At 38.7% G+C, this 12,915-nt stretch overlaps 1 protein-coding gene across 1 annotated transcript in view; it reads left to right on the top strand.

Moving 5' to 3' along the window:
* smtla (somatolactin alpha) overlaps nucleotides 1-12,915 on the top strand; it is a 379,498-nt gene that overhangs the window by 223,578 nt on the left and 143,005 nt on the right. The window lies entirely within an intron of this gene.

Here is a 12,915-nt window from a genome sequence, read left to right as displayed (position 1 = left end):
TGTAAGAAGTTATTCCCCTTCTTGCAGGAAGATAAATGTTCAAGAAAACATCATCGTGTTTTGTGACAATGAAGCATCAATCAACAGTGCTCCTCAGTCACATCTGTGCTCCGACGTCCCTCTCTGCAGCCTGCCTTGCTAACATTTGACCAAATCAGTCCAAACACATTCAGGTTCCATAACTGTTCACCTCCTCCCCTTCTTGAGTCCTAAATCTTAATTTCTGAAGTCCAGTTTCAATAAGGAAACTTAGGCACTTCAATTTGTAGCTTTAGTGGGAATGGATATTGTTCCTTCCTCTTCAGTGGATCAAAGAAGTTCATCTAGAAAGCAATGATATACATCATACTATTGCATTTTCTTGGTGCAAAGTCAGTTCTCACGTAGGGTCCAGGTGTTTACTTTATATGTAGATACCCTTTTAGAATCGTCCTATTTCTGGCTTAAGTTGTTTTTTTTTTTAGATGTGGGCAGTTCATTTTACGAACTGAGTAATTCTATTTTTTGCAAGACCTCTCTATAGCTGTCTTCTCTTAAGATAAGCATAAGCAATCCATTGACCTCAGACTTTCAAAGTAGATTAATATTATTATAAAGGTGCTCTGATCATCATTCCCTCCACTCATATGCTTTCTGTTCCTTCTCTTCTATGATTCGGTGCCTGGCATGATTAACCAGTGCAAACAGAGATTAATCTCTGTTCAACAGAGACCCTGGGAAGGCCCAGTCCAGGGATTGGTTGCCTGCCTCCACATCCCATGGCAACGTAGTGGTCTTTCGCCTAAGCTACACAACCTATTCCCTCCGTTCATCCTCAGCAGCTTATGAACATTTTCTCTGTCTGAATGCCATCAAATATCATTCCAAGGCCATGAATCGTTCACATTATGCATAACCTGTAATAACGTCAATTAACTGGGGGACTGTTTCATGACAGTTCATGAAGGTTGTGCATGTCTGCAAAAAATTTAAAGGAAATGCGTCATGCTTGACAGCACTCAGCCTCATTTCTTGCATAGTATATTTCCTTATCAATTCACTAGAACAGTGCCTTGCCAGATGTGTGCATTCAGCATGAAGCTGATCCCCTGCATCCAGATGTGAAGATTGTGCATGAGTTAAAAGAAGATAAAACATCAAGACATTCATCCGATTGAATTATGCTTATTCTATGCATTCAGATGAAAAGGTCATGCTGCTTGCATGAATTCAAAGGAAACATGACCTACTTGTTGCTACACACAGGGTAATTTAATTAAATCTAATTTAATTTTGCCGTGACTCTGTTCATATGCTCCCTCAGGTGTTATTAATAACACTTGAGGTTTTCATACCAAAAAGAGTAGTAAATCTTTAGGTTAAAATGTGTCCTTTTAAAATGAAATATAAGCAAACATCACTAAAAATGAGACTGTTGTTTGCTTTTAATCAGTATTTATTGTGTATTTAACTGCAGTTTATGATCATTAAGTAGTTCATATAACATTAACCCGACAAACGTCTGATTGTGTCTCCAAGAAAGAGCAACACCAGAGTAACCAGTCTTAAGATGCTAGGGCAATTCAGTGAAACAGTGGTTGGTTCTACATGGAAATTCCAGAGACATGACTGATGCCGAACATGGAAAATCATCTGTTTGATTTGGCAGGGTAAACATGTGTGCTGCGCTTCTTATCGTACACACAACTGGGTGCTTCCTCAGAAATCTTCCTAGAACTAATCAGTCCAAATCACAGTGATTGCTCTCAGCAGAAAATTAATCTAATTTTCTGTCAAAGCAGCTGCCAGTTACTTAAGATCTGATCTCTTTCATTCTTTCACTCTCATTTCTCTCCTCCCTCACTTCCCCAGTCTGTCTTTTGGCCTTGGTTAATTAAAATGGAAAGGAAAGGATTTGCAGTCAGTAATTCAGGACAACTTATAGTGGAAGTTAATTATAGAGCCCAATGAATCAAATAAAGAACATTTCCAACTAGTGGCAAAGAAAAATCTAACATCCAACTTGTTAGATGGGCTAAAATGAATAGACAGGACAAACAAAACGTGGAACAGTGGTTTGAATATACACAAGATAGTACAAAAACAATCTGACAATAACATAGTTGTAATGGACATGGATGTCTGTATGCTCACAAATATCGTTCATCTATGGAATTTTCAGTCTTACTAGAGGTACTGGATTGTATTATTAATTAATTCATGCTCCCATAAGCAAACATTTTGCTGTAATTTGCATTCCACATTTAATTTAGCTGTAGCAACATTTCTGTGAATGCAGTTGAGATAGTTATACACTGTACTTTAACTGTAGGCAACTCATGTTAAAACCTACACCATTTTCTGTGCAGTTTATAATGTATAAAGAGCAATGTGTCAAGCTTTATACTTTGGGAGAAAGCTATCAAACATTTACTGAACTGTAAGGGGATTATGGAAACATGAAAAGATCTCTTATTTGGAAGTGGCCAGGAATATGGAACAACCCAGACTCATTGCTAGACTTCTTCTGAGTAAACTGAGCTATGCAACATGGATCTTGGTCAGAAAGCAATATTCAGTCAAGCAAATCAGAGTTTCTTGAATGAACTGCCCAGTAACCAAATATTCTAAGTAAAGTAGTGGCTAAATATCCAATGCATGCAGACTGAAACTTTTGAGTTATAATGCAGATTGCTGTGTCTGGAACCACTGACCTGAAGTGGTGTCTGCCTCTGAGGGTTAGAGGCAGAGAGTGGGACCATAATGATAATAGTTGCTGTAATGAATGCAGCCAAATACAGGTAAATTCATGAGGGCAGAACTTGCATTAAAGCACCAAGGACATTAATTTGGGGCCTCACGTTTAGGCCAAAGCCCAGACTTGAGGCTTATTGAGGCTACGCAGAATGATTTTTACAAACTCACCGTGCAACTTGGCCGAACTTAAGCACATTAAAATGTCAGGAAATTCATAGAACATGTGTAACTCATGTAAAAAGTGTAATTAGTTTTATGGTAGTATAACTACGCTGTGTTACAAACATTGCAGTATCACAGCAATTTGTCATTTCAGAGAAACAGAGAAGTCTTTGTGAGGACTTGATCTGCAAGAAGCAACCAGAACAGAGTTTCTTGGCATAGATTGTCCAAGTCCTTGAAACTCAAAAGAGGGATGCACGTCAGTCTTCCAAATGATATTCATTGCACCATTTGGTGTTTTGATGGTGGAGGGAAAAAAAGAAGTTGGTATAACAATTTCTTGCACTGACTGTGGGGGCCATAAAAGATAAATGGCTGAAGTATCTGCATTTGTTATACTTCTTAATTTTTTATTTATTTATTTATTCATCCAGAATTTTCCTTAAAGTTGTTACCCTTTGTGTATATGGGGTGTTGATAATTTGTGGAGCAGATGATGACAAAGCCGCCAAAAGAATTGTTCTTACACCTGGTCAGAGATCCGTGGTTGTGTGTTTCAAAGAGATTTCAATAGTCTTTTAATTACACCCCAACCTTCCACTAAAACGCTTTAAGTTAGTTTTCTTAATTGATTGTCAATACTTTGATTCAAATACTCAGCAAGGTGTATTCACGATTGCTAGCATATCTTTGCAAATCTATGTTATTTCATGCTTTTTTTTTTTTTTAGTCAAACCAGGCTTTACACCCATTGTTCACAGCACAGAATCCAATTTGCACCAATTTCATATGCTGCTGCTCTCAACTCACATCAATCTACAATATCTACCTTTGGCATTTGAATCAAATTGTCAGTCACTGTATGTTCTCCGCCTTACATGACATTTCTTTATTCTTTTTGGACCGAACATACTGTACGTTTATTGACATTATCATACCTCTGAATACAAGAGTATGAACCAAATCTAGTACTGACTGGTAATATTTCATTTGTCAACGGAACATCCACATAATTTGGTCTCCTCACTAGATTGTCATAAGATGACATTGGGCTCCTTTTTCCAATTATCAGAGCAACGTAAGAAATTCAGAGTGAATGCGTGAGCACAAAAAGCGAGAAAGAAAATATTAACACAAAAATATAATTAAATGCCAGTCACACAGAGAAAAAAAAAGTCACAATAATTACTGTAGCGAATACAGTGTAAGAGTTGGTTTATAGATTTATATAGTGGAAGCACTGACAAAAGATGATGTGTATCATCCAAACCATTCAAAGACGCCTAATAAGTCTCAACAAGTTTATTGCAGCGTGCCACTGTTTGACTTTCTATGCCCTTGCAATATTGCTGTCGCTGATGTCATTCAGAGGACCATGCCTATGTAATATTTCATAATTTGGTAATAAAAAGGCATTTTCTTATGCTATATTCTTTGTTCCAACTTTCAGATAATCAGTACAAGCTGTATTGCAGTCTCTTTGACCCGACTATGACTGGTCCCCAGAAGGCACATGGAAGTCAAGAATGAAAGAAAGGCAGATGTGTGCTTCTCAAGAGGGAAGAAGATGTGAAAACATGTTTAACATTCATTCATTTGTGCAGGGAGATGAGGGCATGTTTCAGAGCGATGACGCACTCCTTCAGCTCTCATTGATTCATTGAAGAAACTGCTTATAGAGGCAGTCGGGGTCCATTAACTGTGATACTTTTCCAGGATGCTTGTTGTGTGGGCCATTATTAAACTCCAGTTAACAGCTGCAGCAGACCATATTAGCCAAACAGAGATTCTTTGTTCATCACACACTCCCATATCCCAGCACAGCAAGACCACTGAGAGACTTTCTGCTATTGTGAGACATCTGCTTTCAAACATTAGAACTGCTTCATAGCTTCTAATGGAGTCTCCGGGGTAAACATGTCCATTTCTGAGACATGCTACATGCTAACTTCTCTACATTTATTTACATTAATTATTTATTTAATTAGTTTTGAGGGAATTTTGCTTCATCAATTATATCTAAGTACATATATATAAATGTATAAATAAATTTTTATATACGTGTGTGTTTGTGTGTCTGTGTGTCTTTCTTGGAAACTTTGTCAGCAAGTCAGTACACCAAGCGAGTACACACTTACTGGCTCACACTTCTAAGCACCCAAATGAGGACACAAACCACAATGAGGACAAAATACTGACAGCAAAATGCTCATCGTCTGTCTGGCTTTCATTGTATTGTAATACTTAGCAAAAATGTGAAGTGAGAGATTTCTTTGGAGAGTCATTTTTTTTGTTCTTACTGTCAGATGATTTTTATTTGTGTTGAAGCCTGTCCTCAAAAAAAGAAAAGAAAGAAGGATTCAATGCTTCAACAATCAGCCAATATGTGCAATCATCTATATTTCCACCAGTCTTGCCAGTAGGAAGAAAAAGGAAGTGAACAATCAATACTATCATGGCAATATTGTGTTATCAGAGCACATGTACAGAATCACTCTCTGTCTTATGGCTCTGTTTATTGCCGGGATTGCACAAGCTGAATCTCCCTGTGGTAACTTATATGAGACTTTTCTCATTACAGGCTCTGTGATCACGAGACAGAAGCGGGAGCTATGAGTAGAAAAGAGAGAAAAGCAAATGCAACACAGCAGATAAGGTGGTGTTGATCAATCGCTTCAAATTCTAATAAGAATGACCCTTTTGGCAAAATGCATTGATCTGAAAAAGGGTGAAATAAATGAGTGAACACTGGGCTATAGTTAGCATCAGAATGAATATTTCTTTCTAAACAAGCAGCAGCTATGGTGCTCATATACAGTTACTGCACAGGTTCCCTCTTGTGTCATGTTACAAGGGATGAGAATTAGTGTATGGACTGAGAGGAGCAAATATTTCATTGAACCTAATGAAAAATTTGCCCTGTTTTTCTAACAAACCAATTTTCTGCACCATATTTGATCATTTCACTAGCTAACATTAACTCCTGTGCAAAAGTCCAATTCCTAGCAGATCTAATTCTACATGTAGCTTCACATAATTCACCCACTTTCATAGCTGCCCGTCACATTTACAGACAAGCGTATAAAAATAGCAGATGTGGAATCATAGTTTTGAGCTAATAACCGGTCGGAACAAGGTTTTAAGACCTCTTTAACTTTTTTTTTTTTTTTAATACAACAAGGAAAACTGCAAGGACTTTTCAGATAAGGGAATTATGCATCAATCAAATTCAGCGGATACATTTTGAGACCAACCTTTAAAGTCACCCTGTTCTGCACAGTTAATTACAGAGCTGGCAAACTCCGGTCGGGCCAATAATTCTCAAGATCAGGCCACAGGTCATTGGCTTTAAATAGTTGAGCCAGTATACTTGATCATCACTTTATGGCTGGCCTTTTCAGTTGTAGATGAAAATGTTACTTAGATGAGACAATTTACTGTACAGGTCTGGCAGGAAACCGACGAATGTTTTCACATGAACATAAACACTCGCAGTCCTTGAATGTCTCATATCTTGTACAACTCTGATTTATTTGTGCAGATGGATTATTGGATGAAATGCCAAACTTGCTGCCAGACAAGGACATGAGACAGTTCTGTTTGGTTCTTTCCCTTCAAGTCTGGGAATTTGTTATAAATAATATTCCTATTGAAAGTAATTTCTTACAGGTCTATAACCCATTATGACATATGGATGGATTGAAGGTGAAGAGTCGGACTGAGGATGAGTTTCAAATGAACTCTGTCTCCTCGTCCTTCTTTTGCTGATGTTACACATAATCCTATGTGATAAAGGTTTTATTTAAAGCAGCAATAATATTTATATCATCTGTGCTCTGTATTTACTTGTTTGCGTGTTCTTCTACTGGTTTATTTCAGGAAACTTTTCAGCTTTTGTTTTTTTATAATAATAAAACATCAATACATCACAGTCAAAGCTAACAGTAATGCATTCAGCTTTAATGTACCACAATCTGTTTTTTTTTCTGTCTAAACTATCCCTATCTGTTGGCAGTATATAGTATATACGATTTTCTAAACAGTTCAAATAAAACATAAGTATTCAAAGGTGTAAAGTCCCTTGTCCTTGACAAGACTAGATACAACGTTTAGACAACACATAAAACCACAGAACACTGGCTCACTTTATAGTCTTCTCCTGAAAGCACCTTTGAGTGCACTGGTGCCATAAACAATGACCATTATTTGAGCGATAAGAAAGGATGGCATGGAAAAAGCAGTGTCTCTCAGTGGTTGTGTGCACTTGGCTCATTTATTAATTTATTTTAGTATAGAAGAAAGCCCCAGGGAGCTGAATGTTTTAAAAATCCATGATTAATGAAACATTTATCATGAATTTTGTAGAGGAACAGGAAGAGTTGTCACTCTCTGTTTGGACCCATTAGGAGTTGGATGGAAGGAGGAGACAGGCAAAGGGGGAAAGGGTGGCAGATTGTATAGTGGAAGAAGATGATTTGAGGGTGGATGTCAACGAAGGAGAGGAAGGAGGGGGGACAGCAAATGAAAACGTTGGGGAAAAGCTTTTTGGAATTCATAAGATGTTGACATAGCAAGAAGCCTTCGACGATACTGCAGTGCCTTTATTTTAAGACCCCATTAAATCAGCCATAGCAGTATGTGGGCAGCACTATTAAGGACACAAATGTGATACAAAACTGCCAGCTTTATATTTGGATTGATAATGATGTTACTTATACAATAACTGAAGTTACAGTACAAAAAAAAACCAATGCCCCTATCTCGATCTGGTTCCATGCTGTTTCTAAAGCAATGAAGTCCAAGGTCATAGTCTACGTGGTTAAAAAATAAATAAAAAAATCTCCTCGCTCTTAACCTATTGAAAATTTGTACTAAAAAAACAAACACAGAAAAAAAATGCAGTTTAAATCACTTGTGTCACCCTCTCCTTGAAATGAATTCATTTTGACATTCATGCCTTTGTGTTTTGTGTGTAATATATTCTCCCATGTGTATGCAAATCATGGGGCTTATAGAACTACAATAGGACTTGTCAATATTTGTGCCAGGTATAACAATCCCCTCTTGCCTAACTTTCTGCTGAATGCTAAGTGCCCAAATTGAAGTGAGAGACAGCAGAAACAGGAGACTTTTCAACAGGGATGCCTTTGAGGCAAACATTTCAATGTAGAATAGATGGGTAGGGATGGGTGGAGTGAAGGGATACAATGAAATAAACATGGCAGCTGCTTCTGTTGTGAACTTCCAGTGATTTCACAGTTCTTGGAATTTGTCAGTGGCAGCACCATTGAGTGACTGCTGATAACAGTGTTGGGGGCTTTGAGTGAACAACAAAACTCAGTAGTGTTAACCCTGCATACTAATTCAGACTGCAGACAAAGTGTTAGATCTGACTAACCGAGGGCTGGATGTAGATGATGCGCTGTTTACTACACAATTGGACTGAATTTAAGTATACTCGCAAAGATAAGCTAATTATACTCAGGGGGGCCGCACTTTGGCAGACGATTTTCCAAAGCAACACCAGTCAGCAGACAGCAGCGGCAGTCAAAAGTTGAACCAATCCAGCAAGGATAGTGCAGACACAGACATCCTATAAAAAGCTCACAAATATGATTAAATTGGCGTTTGAGCTAATTCTACCAACCAACACACTCGTACACGCAACAAAAACACATCAGCTGCAGGTTTTGAACCAAATGCAAAGATGAAAACAAAAGTAAAGGAATTATTATTCACTGTTTTAACTGTTCATGGTGTGAATATACTGCATACATCATCCATCTCATCTCATATCCACTCTTGAAATTGTTCATACTGTTTGTACGGTATATATACTGCATATATCTTCAATGAAATCTCCTATCTACTGTTCATATTATTTATACAGTTCATTCATCTATATCTACATCAGCATTTGTTCCTGCATACGTATATGTATCTATTTATATACTGTTACCAACAGCTATTGTATTCCTATACTTGGTGGGTTCATACCACTTTGTTCTCACTGGTCATTTTGTTTCTACTGTATCATACTGTATAAGCTCCTACTGCATGCAATGCAATTTTAACTGCTTCTTTTATGCTTCTGGTTAAATGCCAAACTGCATCTTGTTGTCTCCGTAATTGTACTCTTTACAATGACAATACAGTTAAATGTAAATCAAATCTAAGGGAGGAGTACTACATCATTTGTTTTTAAAGACTCAAATGCATATTCCCAGGTCAGCTCAAATTAAAATTAGAATCATACCAGCCTAGATTTCGCACATGCATGTACATAGCTGCACTAAGAAATATTAATACATCCACAATGTCAGAGTGGAAATGTGTTGATTAAGGCCTTGACCTCATATCTGGTGTGAAATTCAAATCTGTGAAAGTAGTCTTGATCTTGCAAATGAAAACGGAGTAAGGCTCTGATTCATTACTTTCCTCTGGCCAAGCACAGCATTGGTGTTGGGTGAAGGAGGGGACATGCTGGGTTACAGCGCGGATGGAACTAAAGGTGATCTAATGGTCTCGGGTAGCAATCAAGAGGGGCAGAGAGCCTCCTGGTGGAATGGATGTGGGGGTGGTTGGTGGCATGTACTAGATTGGAGTTTTCCTTTCTGTATTCCTGCCATCACTTGCTCTAGGGGCTAGGGTACAAAGACATACTGGGGCCAGGAGAGTCAAGTCATTTCCTCCCTCTGCACCAATCCAACCCCTTGGCATAGCTCGCATCTGACACTGATCCCACATTTGTCAGAGGCTAAAACCTGCCTGCCGTTTGATAGCAAACCTCTCGCACTCTTTGGCCTACTACTGACATGAGCTCTGGCTATCCTGATGGGCCATGCGTAACGGAGCGACATCAAAGACATGACCAGACCAGCCTCCTCTATCACGGCCAAAAAGAGGGAAATTACTAGCTTATGTAAATACTTAATTTGCTGTAACTATAATGTAATTTTGAAGTATCAGAAATGAATAATCATTCATCCGAACATTTCTAGGCAGCGGAATGTCAGAGTGTTGGAGTTATGATACATAGAAAGTGAAGCGTGGTGTTGGTGTATCAAAGGCCTTTCTCATGTTTTATTAGAGGTGTTCACAGTCAGATATATGCCCCCTGCTCCCACTGGCAGCCCCCACCCCTATCATGTTGCTCCGTTTATCAAAAGCTGAAATAATGTGGCAGGGATTTATTATCTTATTCAGGAGCCAGGCTTCATTTGCACAACAGAGGCCACAATCCTCAAACTGGCATTGATTTCTTTTGATTTATGTGGAACAAGCAGTGTTAGGAGTGCATGTTCATTGAGCCTAGTGCCCCACTCGTCTCCTTTGTTTACAATGACAGTGACACGGACGATGATCGCAAATCGACACAATTCACATCCATTTTCTATACCAGGTCGCTCCCTTCTTAGTTATGAGCTGTGCATGCCAGCTTTGCTTGCTCTGTGGGCAGCGCTACTTGAAATGTTGGCTCTTTACATGAATGTATGCATCTGTGTGTGTCTGCATGCCCCCGTAAAAACTACATGCGAACGTTTTTGCACTGATGTTACATTGTCTGATTAAAAAGTAGAATATAAAAGAAAATACTCCCACTGCTGTGTGATTTAAGCCGAAGAAAAGAAAAAAAAGAAAAGTGGCGATATCTTTTTGGCAATACTTTCACTTAAAAATAAAAGATGACCAAGGCCTTTTTACGTCCTCCCTAACTGTGACCCTGTAGCTGTCCAGACATCAATGGTACAGCTTGGCAGCAGCACTGGTTTTAAACATGAATGATCACTGTTCTATAGCACTGGTAAACAGTACAAAATGCCCCAGATGAGGCAATTATGTTGCCTTTCAGGTTCACTTTGAGGGTGTCCACATTCAATGAACCATGTGTAAATTCCTGCCCTTTTTAAAAACATATGTCCAAGAGTAAAAAAAAAAAAAAAAAACAGAAAAAAATAGGCTTTCACGCCTCCACTGTTTACCCAGAATAAATGTGAAAACTTTATGAAAGTCAGCGCTTTACCTCATTTGCCACGGTTACGTGAAGTTTTTTAATTTGGAAATTATTCATTCGGAGTTAACTCATTCGGAATTAAAGTTTTGTGCTTCGAGTTTACATGGAAATATTAATTCCAAATTGAGATTTACGTGGCCCTTTAACGCTTGGGCATTGGAAAGGATTCTGATTGGACAGGGAGTGGACGTGATACTCTGTTCTCCACCCTTACATGGTGAATGCTCTCAACCATTGGGCATGGACAAGAAGACCTCTCAGGGTGTCCTATGGGGTCTGGATCCTTTGGGTACTCTGGGTTGTGCAGTGGGGCCTCTGTGAATCAAACTTGTTCCACTGCCCCCTGTAGATGCTTGATCAGAATTGGAGGTCAAATCAACATCTTGAGAGACTGTCATAATCCTTAAGATGTTCCTGATTGTTTGGTGTCTTTGCAATCTGGTGGGGTGCATTTTACTGCCGGCGTAGACCAGCGACATTTATGAAGGTGTGTGCTTGTTCTGGGACAATGTTTAATTAGGGTTAACAGTTAGGGTTAGTCCCATCAGCAGGGATGCCAAAATCCAAGGTTTTCCAGCAGAACACCACATACTATCAATATGATCAATGTTATTCACTTCATCGCAATACAAAAATATTAAGTATGGTTATAGCAATAATTATCAAACATGTTGTTGTCTAGCTCAGAGTAATACATTGTTTTTCAGGGTACTAGATTGTGAGTTGCCACTGCAAATGTGTAGGAGATTTCTTAATACTTGACAGTGTATCTCTATCAAAGTTGAGGTGAGAATATTCAGAGACAATTCCATAACATGAACAATTGCGTTTGCTTGCTGAAGTCTGCTTCTATTTGAATCTGGAAATCCTCTTGGTGCGTGAGTGGGTGTCGGGAAGTTGCTGCGCCTCATGTGAAACGATGGTTAATCAAAGTTTGGACCTACTCGCTCTTCTCCTGGCAGGTCAAGAAAGTTCCTCTCACCCTACTGTCTTCCTCCTACTCTTCCCCAAAGCAGCAGCTGTGTCTGTGCTTCAGAGATCACACCTAACTTTCAGTGGTAACTGCAATTTTAATCACTGCTCACTGATCATGTTTAACATGACTTGTCAGTGCGTTCCTGTTGCTTTGATGCTCTTATGCAGATTCAGAGGCAGTGCGCAGCTTTTGAATGCAGAATTCATTCATTATGCTGTAAGATGGTTAATATACAGTCAGAGGGAATGTTGGGAGCAATGGCACGCTGATCTTGAATCAAGGCTATTGAACTTCGTATTGATTTGAGCTGATGCTGTTGGAGGCAAGCTGTAGAGGCCCATGTTGTGCAGTTTTTGCCACTGATTGAAATGCTAATATGTGTGGGTGGTGTTACAGTATATCAGCAGGTTGTAGGGTGAGTGAGGTCAAAAAAATGGTCTGTCCTCTACTCCTATACAGCTCAGATATTTGCTGTATCTCATGATGAAGGAATTTAACCATCCAGTATCGATTGAAGACGACTTTTGTTGTGCACCAGCTGTTTACTGTTACTGAAAATATATGTTGTATTAGATCGTATAAGGCTATTTATTCTGATACAAATAATTTAAAAGAAAACCCACAGCAATAATATAAAAAGAATGAAACTACATACAGTATTTTCTTGGTTAATTATCTTGTCAATGCTCCAGATAGCACTAGGTCATTTCTTTTCACTTCGGTTAAAAAGAGGCAGCTGCTAGCGACAGGTCCTTTAAGCTGACATTATTTCTTCATAGAAAAGATTCTGGATGATGTTTCACTTAACAGTGCGACACTATTTAACGTGCAACTGAGGTCACTGGAATCAAAAGATTCTTCCATTGCCACTAAGTGCAGTGAATGTGTCTCAAGTGACTGTACCATAAAAAAAAACCCTGTATATGTAAAGTCCAGTCACCATGAATCGGTACTCCTGTCTATAACTGCTTTATGAAAACAAAGAACACTCCAAGCAACTCTCTGAAAAGCCTATTGAAAAGTAGAA

Source organism: Acanthochromis polyacanthus, chromosome 13 (genome assembly GCF_021347895.1).
Source record: "Acanthochromis polyacanthus isolate Apoly-LR-REF ecotype Palm Island chromosome 13, KAUST_Apoly_ChrSc, whole genome shotgun sequence".
Taxonomy (NCBI): Eukaryota; Metazoa; Chordata; class Actinopteri; family Pomacentridae; genus Acanthochromis; species Acanthochromis polyacanthus.
The sequence above is the reverse complement of the archived record's forward strand: the minus strand, read 5'-3'. Positions and strand labels throughout refer to the sequence as shown.